Genomic DNA, 8,063 nt, shown 5'->3' with positions numbered 1-8,063 from the left:
CAACTCTCATAACGAAGTTGGTGTAAAAAAAGAAAAAGAAAAAAAGAAGCCATTTTTAACACTACGGCACCTCAGAGCAAAGAATTTTAGTCAGCATGGTGAAATTTTATGCAAGAATCTCTGTCTAGTGTAATTCTATGCCAGAAAGTGTTGACTTTTACATCTGCCATAATGATTACCTGAAGCTCCACTGTGTCACCTAGACAGGCAGTTTGCTACTGCTTTCTTCTGCCTGGCTTTGAGATGTTCCTGCTGGATGCCAGAATATATGTCATTTCTTGAATAGGCACTGCAGCTCTTTCCACATAAAGTAAGTTCTCGTCACCTGGAGAGAACTAAAACACACTGACAGTGTGTCATCTATGCGAATTTTGCAGTCATACATGCAGACATTTCTGAATCAGGTAAAACACTGAAAAGTAGTGACATACTTAATATCCAACTACCAGTGTTACATATGCATGTACGTTTTCTGTTTTGTCTCCACTCAGAATAATATTGGGTCACGTTCACAGTAAATACCTAAATTGGCATCTCACAAAAGCCAAGACCAAGCTGTATGTTGTTTATCACAGTTATTCTCTGAAATCTGAGCTTTCCTAATAAACTTTTACAACTACATTATACATCACCGCACCTTTGCATGCTAACTACAGTGCAAACAAAACTTTTAGAAGTAATTAGAGCAAACTAGAGATGATTTTTCAACTCCCTCAGTAAGGATTTCTAAAGATTAAATCTCTCTTAACCCACTCCACAAACACAAACAATGATAAAGCCAAAATCTGATTCTGGTATCTACAGCCCACAGTTTCTATCCCTATCCATAAGAAAGCTGCTTAGCTTTGGCAGCTAGCACACATGTGCATTGCTCCACTGGTAGCTGAGCACAAAAAACCCAAAACAAAACAAAAAAATCATCATCTGAGCTTACTCATAACTGAACTGTTAGGAGCTCAATAAATACATAGAAAGAAACAATGGAAATGATTTACAGTTGTAATTACCAAAGGCCCCAAGATCCAACAGTTTTAAGTAGCCTTTTCATCATTAATAGGAGGGTTGGTCATATGTTATTGCTGCTGGGAGTTTACACAGCTTCAATAACTATCGAAATTCTCCCTCTATTCAGATCTATGGCTAAATCCCAGGTGAGTGACAGGTGCCAGCTACAGGGCTGTTAGGAGAGAGTGTTTGTTGATATAACCGTGTTTTCCTCTCTTTGAGCGACTGATCTGCAAAGGTACACATAAAGGCCCTCCTTCAGCAATGTACACAGAGCACTTCGAAAGGAGTACATAAAAATGCCCCCCCCCCTCTTCGCTGCAACATTAAACAGTGTGGAGGGGGAGTGGGGGTGTGCAGCAGGAGTCATGGGAGGAGGAGGAGGTTTGGTGGGGGGGACTCAAACAAATGCTGGAGAGTGGCAAGTTTGCATTTGCCCATACCAACAAGCTCCTATCTCATTAACAAACCGCTGAAATAAAAGAGTGCTTTTTTGGCTCACAGCTATAAAAAAAATTATCATAGTGATGATGTTCCTCAGCCGTCAACAGAGCTGTGATAACGTTGTTTGATGATGACTTTCCCATGAATGTTAAGCAGCCGCCGCGGCAGAGGAAAGGAGCTTATCAGCGCCTAATGCCCATCTCTAATTCCTGCCCTTCTTGAACTAGCCATTTTCTAACAGCGTTAACTGTCAAATTTACATCCCGTCTTAATGCCACTAAAGAGTACGGGGGATGAAGAGTAAATGACAGCAGTGTAATGAGGAAGGCAAGGCATTCCTTCTTCCACTTTCTCTCCTCTTCTCTTTCTCCAAGGAGAAGGAGATTTCCACAATATGGGGGCTTTTTTTGCCATGATGCCGTGATGGAGAGCTTACCTGTGAACTTACTGCAGGTGTGTGTGAGCGTAATTAGTACTGAACTCTTTTGTGAAGGAAGGGAGGAAGAAAGAGGAAAAAAGGAAAGAGACAAAGAGAAGAAAGAATTCATTCTTTACTGTAACACAAATACAAGGCATCTAAAATATTCTAACAATGAAGCACATGTGGCTTCAATAAGCAAATGTAGAAGAGCTGCTTGAGAAGCTAAAGGTAAAAGAGATTGACTTGGACCAAAAAATTGCCAACAAAACCCTTATTTTATTATGACAAAAGAAGACCAGCAGGGCATATTTAGAAAACAACATGATTAGAAATCACTTCATATGTTGGATTTCCAGTGTATTCTTAGGTAGACATCCTCCCATCAGATCTCGTCCACCAAACCTCTTTTACATGTTTTTATCCGACTTTGTTGCACAGTGCACATAACGAAACAATGCAATGAGTTACATCAGTATTTTGATTCAGTTCATTTGTTATCTGGGAAATAACCACTTTAATTTCCTGTTTCTAAATTGCCATTTGTGCAATAAGTCAATTAAAATTTGAGAACTGTGCAGGAAACAATCACTTCTGACATTCAAACATAGCAATAGGAAAATTGCCACAGCGTCATTAGGAAAACAAATTTAGTTTTAAAATAATAAGCGATAACCTTTGTGATATGTATGTGTATATATGCATATGTATGAGACACTTAAAAACATACATACAGGCTTTTATACATATGCTATCATCGTGTCTGTCATTTCTAATTTCTACATCCTGGTGAGTATAGGTCTCCTTCACCATGGAAGCCTTTATATTTATGCATAGTTTTGCCTCTTTCATGCAAATGAGACAAGTTGAAAGTTTTCTAATGTTTGCATGTAATTTAAGATGGCATTTAAGCCTCCTACCCTAGATGCTATCATCATAATTAATTCATCAGGTAATATTCCCCCATTATTTCAAGACATTATTTTATGTCAGGGTAAATAGCTCTGAGAGCATGCTAACTATTTCGATATAAATACAACGCTCACTTCTATGTGTATTATACAGTAGATTTTAAAATGTGGATATTTAAAAAAGACACAACTTCAAAAATGAGATCAGATGTGCACTGTGTGTTTGCATAAATTGTGATTTGCTCATATTCAGTGAGGGGGAATGCACATTTAATATTCAGTCTTCACTCTCAGACAGAGGAAAATTGGAATAAAGAAAAACAGAAGAGAGGTTGTACCTTCCATTTATGCTGCTATAATCAACCATGCAAGTGAACCTATGAATATGTAGTCCATTTCATCTGAGGGGTCGGACTCTGGTAGGGCAGGCCAGCAAAGATTAAATCTCAGCTCATCTGATTGGACCATATAAAGATTCAAACCGAGCTAATTTCATGCCGATCTGGCTGCCTCCAGTGAAACTATCCAGAAGGCAAGAGGCTATAATGATTTGGAAAAGAACAGACAACAGATAAATGGTGAAATAAAGTTGAAGGGCCTTCTTACCTTTGAGAAGAAATATTTCAATTTAAATGTATCATTTTATCAGCATAAGGTCCTCCAGCTTTGCAGCTCTGAGATTACACCAATTAAATACCAAATATGGTGAACTAGCTGCAAATGAACATGTGCTAATGTTTAGCGCTATGCTGTTCAGCATTCAGTTCCAACTAGGTTTGAATCTGGTGCACATCTATAACAACTATTGCCCTGAAATGAGTGAACTGATAAGTCTCATTCAGCTAGAAACACAACCTTAACGTTGCAAATGTATCTTTTTTGTCATTTCGTAAAGCTTTATGAATTTAACTTGATTTTTTTTTGCAAATAATTATTTTTTTAGTCATTACATAGTTCATACACAGATTTAATTATACTCAATATTTTGTTCTTTTACCAAAGCTTTAAGCTGAAAACCAAAATTTTACATGCAGTATTTGTACTGTACATAGGGAAACTCACAATATCATACATCTGTAAAAAAAACACGAACATGGATAGGTAGTTTCTTGTTCAGCTCTTATCTGCATGGTATATAACAACCTGTATTTGTATTTGTTGCTGTAAATTTGGCGTATGCACTCTTTGGTGTGAAATATTTCTGACCAGCAAGGTTTATCGTAAATTTAAGTAAACAAATTTAAGAAACTACTTTGGTATCTGGTGGTTTTTGCAAACACTTTACTACTTTTTTTTTCATATTTGATCCAATCCCTGTATTTCATTTGTAATTAACTGACTAATTAATGATGAAATAGTAAACTGGTGAATTAACATAAAAAAATAAATCTTTTGATCATTCGAGCCAATGTTCTGACCCTACAATGGCTAAACATTTCTGCTCTTCCAGGGGTAGCACTGTGTATCATTATCAAACTCTGAGGTTCCAGCTGATCACCTGACTCTGTTTGGATAAACCAGCAAACATCCAGAGGAAACAGCACTGGTTTGTCGCCAACCCTTCTCTTTCTCTGCACTTTGCTGCTGCTGAGCTCTGCCTTTGGGCACGATAGATTTGACACAAGAGTGCTGATGAATCTCATCAGTTTAATGTGTTTATGCTTGCTAAGCCCTAAAAGCTTATTGCTGTTCAATGGAGTGCTACAAAGTTACCTAATTTCCCCCTGGTCGTCTCTCAGCACGCAGACTCTCTCTGGGTTTGCTGGCAACACAGACTCCCAATAACACGATGTACTCTGCAACCTGTGGAAGACAGAAGGCACGCTGTGTCTCACTGATTTGTGTTATTGGCGAGAGAATAGACCTTGACAGAAATACAGTGAGCGCAGATATTACTGTTTTTTCTACCTTAAATTCAACCCATGACTGTCTCTCTCTTTCCACATTGATCCCTTTTTACAGCCTTTTCACTGTAAGTGCTTTAGTCTTATCTCCGTTGCCCCTACCTCGCCTGTCTCATACTCTAACCAATGAGGCTGGCGGCCTATATGACAGCTAACACCCAGTATTAATTAAAATGTCATGCCTCCAAATCAATATTGTAAAACAGTTCAAACACAACTCATCGCCACTGCTGTGATAAGTGCTTTTGGGTGACAGGTAAGTCCAAAGGAAGAGATACGAGAGAATGGTGTGACGGAATTATCCAGGGAGAACATGTAACATTAAAATTTATGACCCCCCTATGTGTTACTTCATTGCTCACAATTGCAAATTATCCACACTGTCATGAAGTACGCGGCGCTAAACTGACAGATCCATAAGTCAGCAGCAACAGGCCAGGAGGCTTGACGTAAGAACTCTTCAGCCTTACTGCAATGCATTAAAAGTGACTAATACATACTCATTTAAGAAGGGGGCTGTCAGAGGGCAGATTTATCAATGCTACTAAAATATTCCATCTGATTACGTTTATGCAGTCTCGTCTCTATTAGGACAAAAACACAAAGCGGGATGTCAGCTATTACCAAAGTACTTTTTAGAGGACTTCTGTGACACACGGTACGAGCTTCTAGCAAAGTTTCCCTTAAAAGTCAAAAAACCGCAGAACTCCTGTCGCAATATTCCAACTATTATGGAGGCAAATTGGGCTGATACAAAACTTTGTGAGGCCGTACGTGTTCGCACATACTCATTGTGAGACAATGTTCAAAAGCAATGCTCAGGATATGGATAGAATGTGACAAATTCTGTCAGAGTAAATATGGTTTAATAAATGAATTAGCTTCATAAATAATGGCTGTAATGACATTTTAGGGGACAATAAGCCTAAGCGTTGTCAGGAAATAGTTGATGTATGAGTTTCATGCCTCAGCGGTTCCTCAAAATGAATAGGCATGGGAAGATAGCAGGGGCCTGCAACCAGCCTATTTCCTCGAATTATCTACTTGTTGTCAATTTGCACAGTGGAATTACACATGCAAATTGAACTGCCTGCACAAACACCACTTGGAGATGATAAAAACAAATTAACAAAGGCTATAGAAGGAGGATTTATTTCACTGGCTAACCCAGGTCAAGCAATACATGTATTTTACGATTGTGTGTACCCAATTTTGGTGTAATTATATCAGCAAATTATTCTTTGTAATCTTATTATTTTTTCCCCAACCTTCTCCTTACACACATAATTAACTCCCTTCATATCCTCACAGAAAAAAACAGCTTGCCTCTGCATCAGAGTAACACAGTGTAATCTGATTTGGGGTTCATTTTTGTCACCTTTCTGCAGCTGAAGTACAGAGCGAGGTGAGAGGTCGACAGTTTAGTGGCACTGTTTAGTGTAACTGCTTGGCTAAGGAGCAGACAAATCTACACAGTGTTAAAATATATATATAATCACCTCTTAACATCATCGCTCATACTGGGGAGGAAATTAAGAGTCCCCAGACCTCCACGTTTGCTATTAGATATCTCATTTACTTTGTACACACAGTGCTAATCTGCACTAATGAATTCTGCCACACCAAGCCAGATCGAGATGACTTAAAATTATTACCACTTCCACAGATATGCCTTTCCTCATTTGAGGCTCAATTTGGCTGCCTCGCAAAAACAGTCTGTCACAGTAAGATACTAATAATTAGGGTTTTAAGATGATTAGTTTATCTCTGTGCTCTTACAGTCCTGCCTCTTATCCACCATGGCCAAAACTTAATAAGAGGCTCTAAGTTTTAAACAGCCAACTCCAAATTACCAAGAAATGACAGAAATAATGAACTGGAGCACATGCCAGGGAGAGATGGAAACAAGGAGAGGGAGTCAGCTAGAGAGAGAGAGAGGTGGGTGGTGGGAAAGCTGAGAGACATTAATTCAAGTGTGAAATAGAACACAAAGTCTAGTAATCAATAAGGAAATGATTCAGACCTGCAATGCCAAATTTGTTTAGTATTAACAGGACTTTGTGACTCTCATTTACCTTCAGACACTGATGTGCGCATCAGCTTGTCACACATGTAATTAACGCAGCGATTATGCTGAGTGAGCGATGCCAGTTAATGGTTGCATATTTCCGAGGATGAGATAGAGAATTTTTTTCACGTTTTCCATGACATTCAATATAGTATAAGCCTTATCAGTCAGCTTTAATGTGCACTTCATTTAGCAAAAGCAAACTAAGTAACATCTCTCATCTTAGGCTGCAGGAAGGTCAAGGAGAGAGCAAGGTCCCCATCTTTTACTTTTTTTTTCATATTACATTAATAGCACAACACTCTTACTGAACAACTTACCAATTATTTTTTGAAAACATAGCTTATAGCTCATAAAATATGCACACTCTCAATACCTAAACCCTGAATATAAAACCATGTACAGGCTCACTAACCCAAGAAATGTGTGTTTAAGAGAAAACAACAGACTTCAGAAAGTGGAGCGAGAGAATACTTGACATTTTCTATTGAATCCCCCCCCCCCCCCCCCCCCCCCCAATTACTCAACTACATTTTCTATAATGTATTTCCATAGATTCAGCAGTTAATTATTGAAAAAGTGATAATTTTACACTACATCATTTTAATTGAGGAAATGTTTATGTGTGGCTTATAAACATTTGAAGTTTGAGGTAATTGACTGAAGAAAGAAAAACGGAGGTCCTGTAGCTCTCCTCCAGTACAGCACGCAATACTTATGTTTAAACTTAAGGTGTGTTTCCCTTTTAATGTCTGGCTTACCTGAGCACTGGTTTTAGGCCGTTTTACATACACATCAGTGTCACTGGTCTTCCCCATTATGCTACACTTGCATAGCACAGAAAATACAGACTGTAATTTATGTATATTATGGGCCTTGCAATAAGATGCAACCAAAGAGAGTCTAATGAGAATGAGTGTGAAAGAGCAATTTAAGGCTAGATGCCTCTGCCAGTGCCGGGGGCTATACAAGATTTGCATGCTAATCATTCTAATAATAATGTAATGCCCAAAGCACTTTAAGCAAATTGCGAACTATTGGTCAGAGAATGAAGCTTATCTCACAGAGAACATAACACAAATATAGGTTAACATTTGAATGATTCCTGGTAATTCACGGACCTGTCAGTAGCCCGGCTCACCTCAATTAGAAACGGTCCAGCAGCTGTTTCACTTTTCTGTAAAGCTTGAGCTCCTTCGGAGCTAAAATACCTCCTTACCCGAATACTAGGAAAATATTAAGGAATATGTTAAATAAAACCTGAACTTCTTAAAAGTTCCTACCAATGCAGCCAATAAGAGGTTGCTTTTAGT

The 8,063-nt window shown here is 38.5% G+C and overlaps 1 long non-coding RNA gene across 1 annotated transcript; it reads right to left on the bottom strand.

Annotated features, from left to right (window-relative positions):
- Positions 1 to 2,252: 2,252 nt before the first annotated feature.
- LOC308388220 lies at positions 2,253 to 8,056 on the bottom strand. Its single transcript, XR_013970064.1, has 3 exons — positions 7,892 to 8,056; positions 4,492 to 4,581; positions 2,253 to 3,318 (listed from the first exon to the last, which is right to left on the bottom strand). It is a non-coding gene; the product is annotated as an uncharacterized lncRNA (long non-coding RNA).
- Positions 8,057 to 8,063: the final 7 nt, after the last annotated feature.

This window comes from Rhamphochromis sp. 'chilingali' (assembly GCF_963969265.1).
Source record: "Rhamphochromis sp. 'chilingali' genome assembly, chromosome: 20".
NCBI classification, from domain to species: Eukaryota; Metazoa; Chordata; class Actinopteri; order Cichliformes; family Cichlidae; genus Rhamphochromis; species Rhamphochromis sp. 'chilingali'.
The sequence above is the reverse complement of the archived record's forward strand: the minus strand, read 5'-3'. Positions and strand labels throughout refer to the sequence as shown.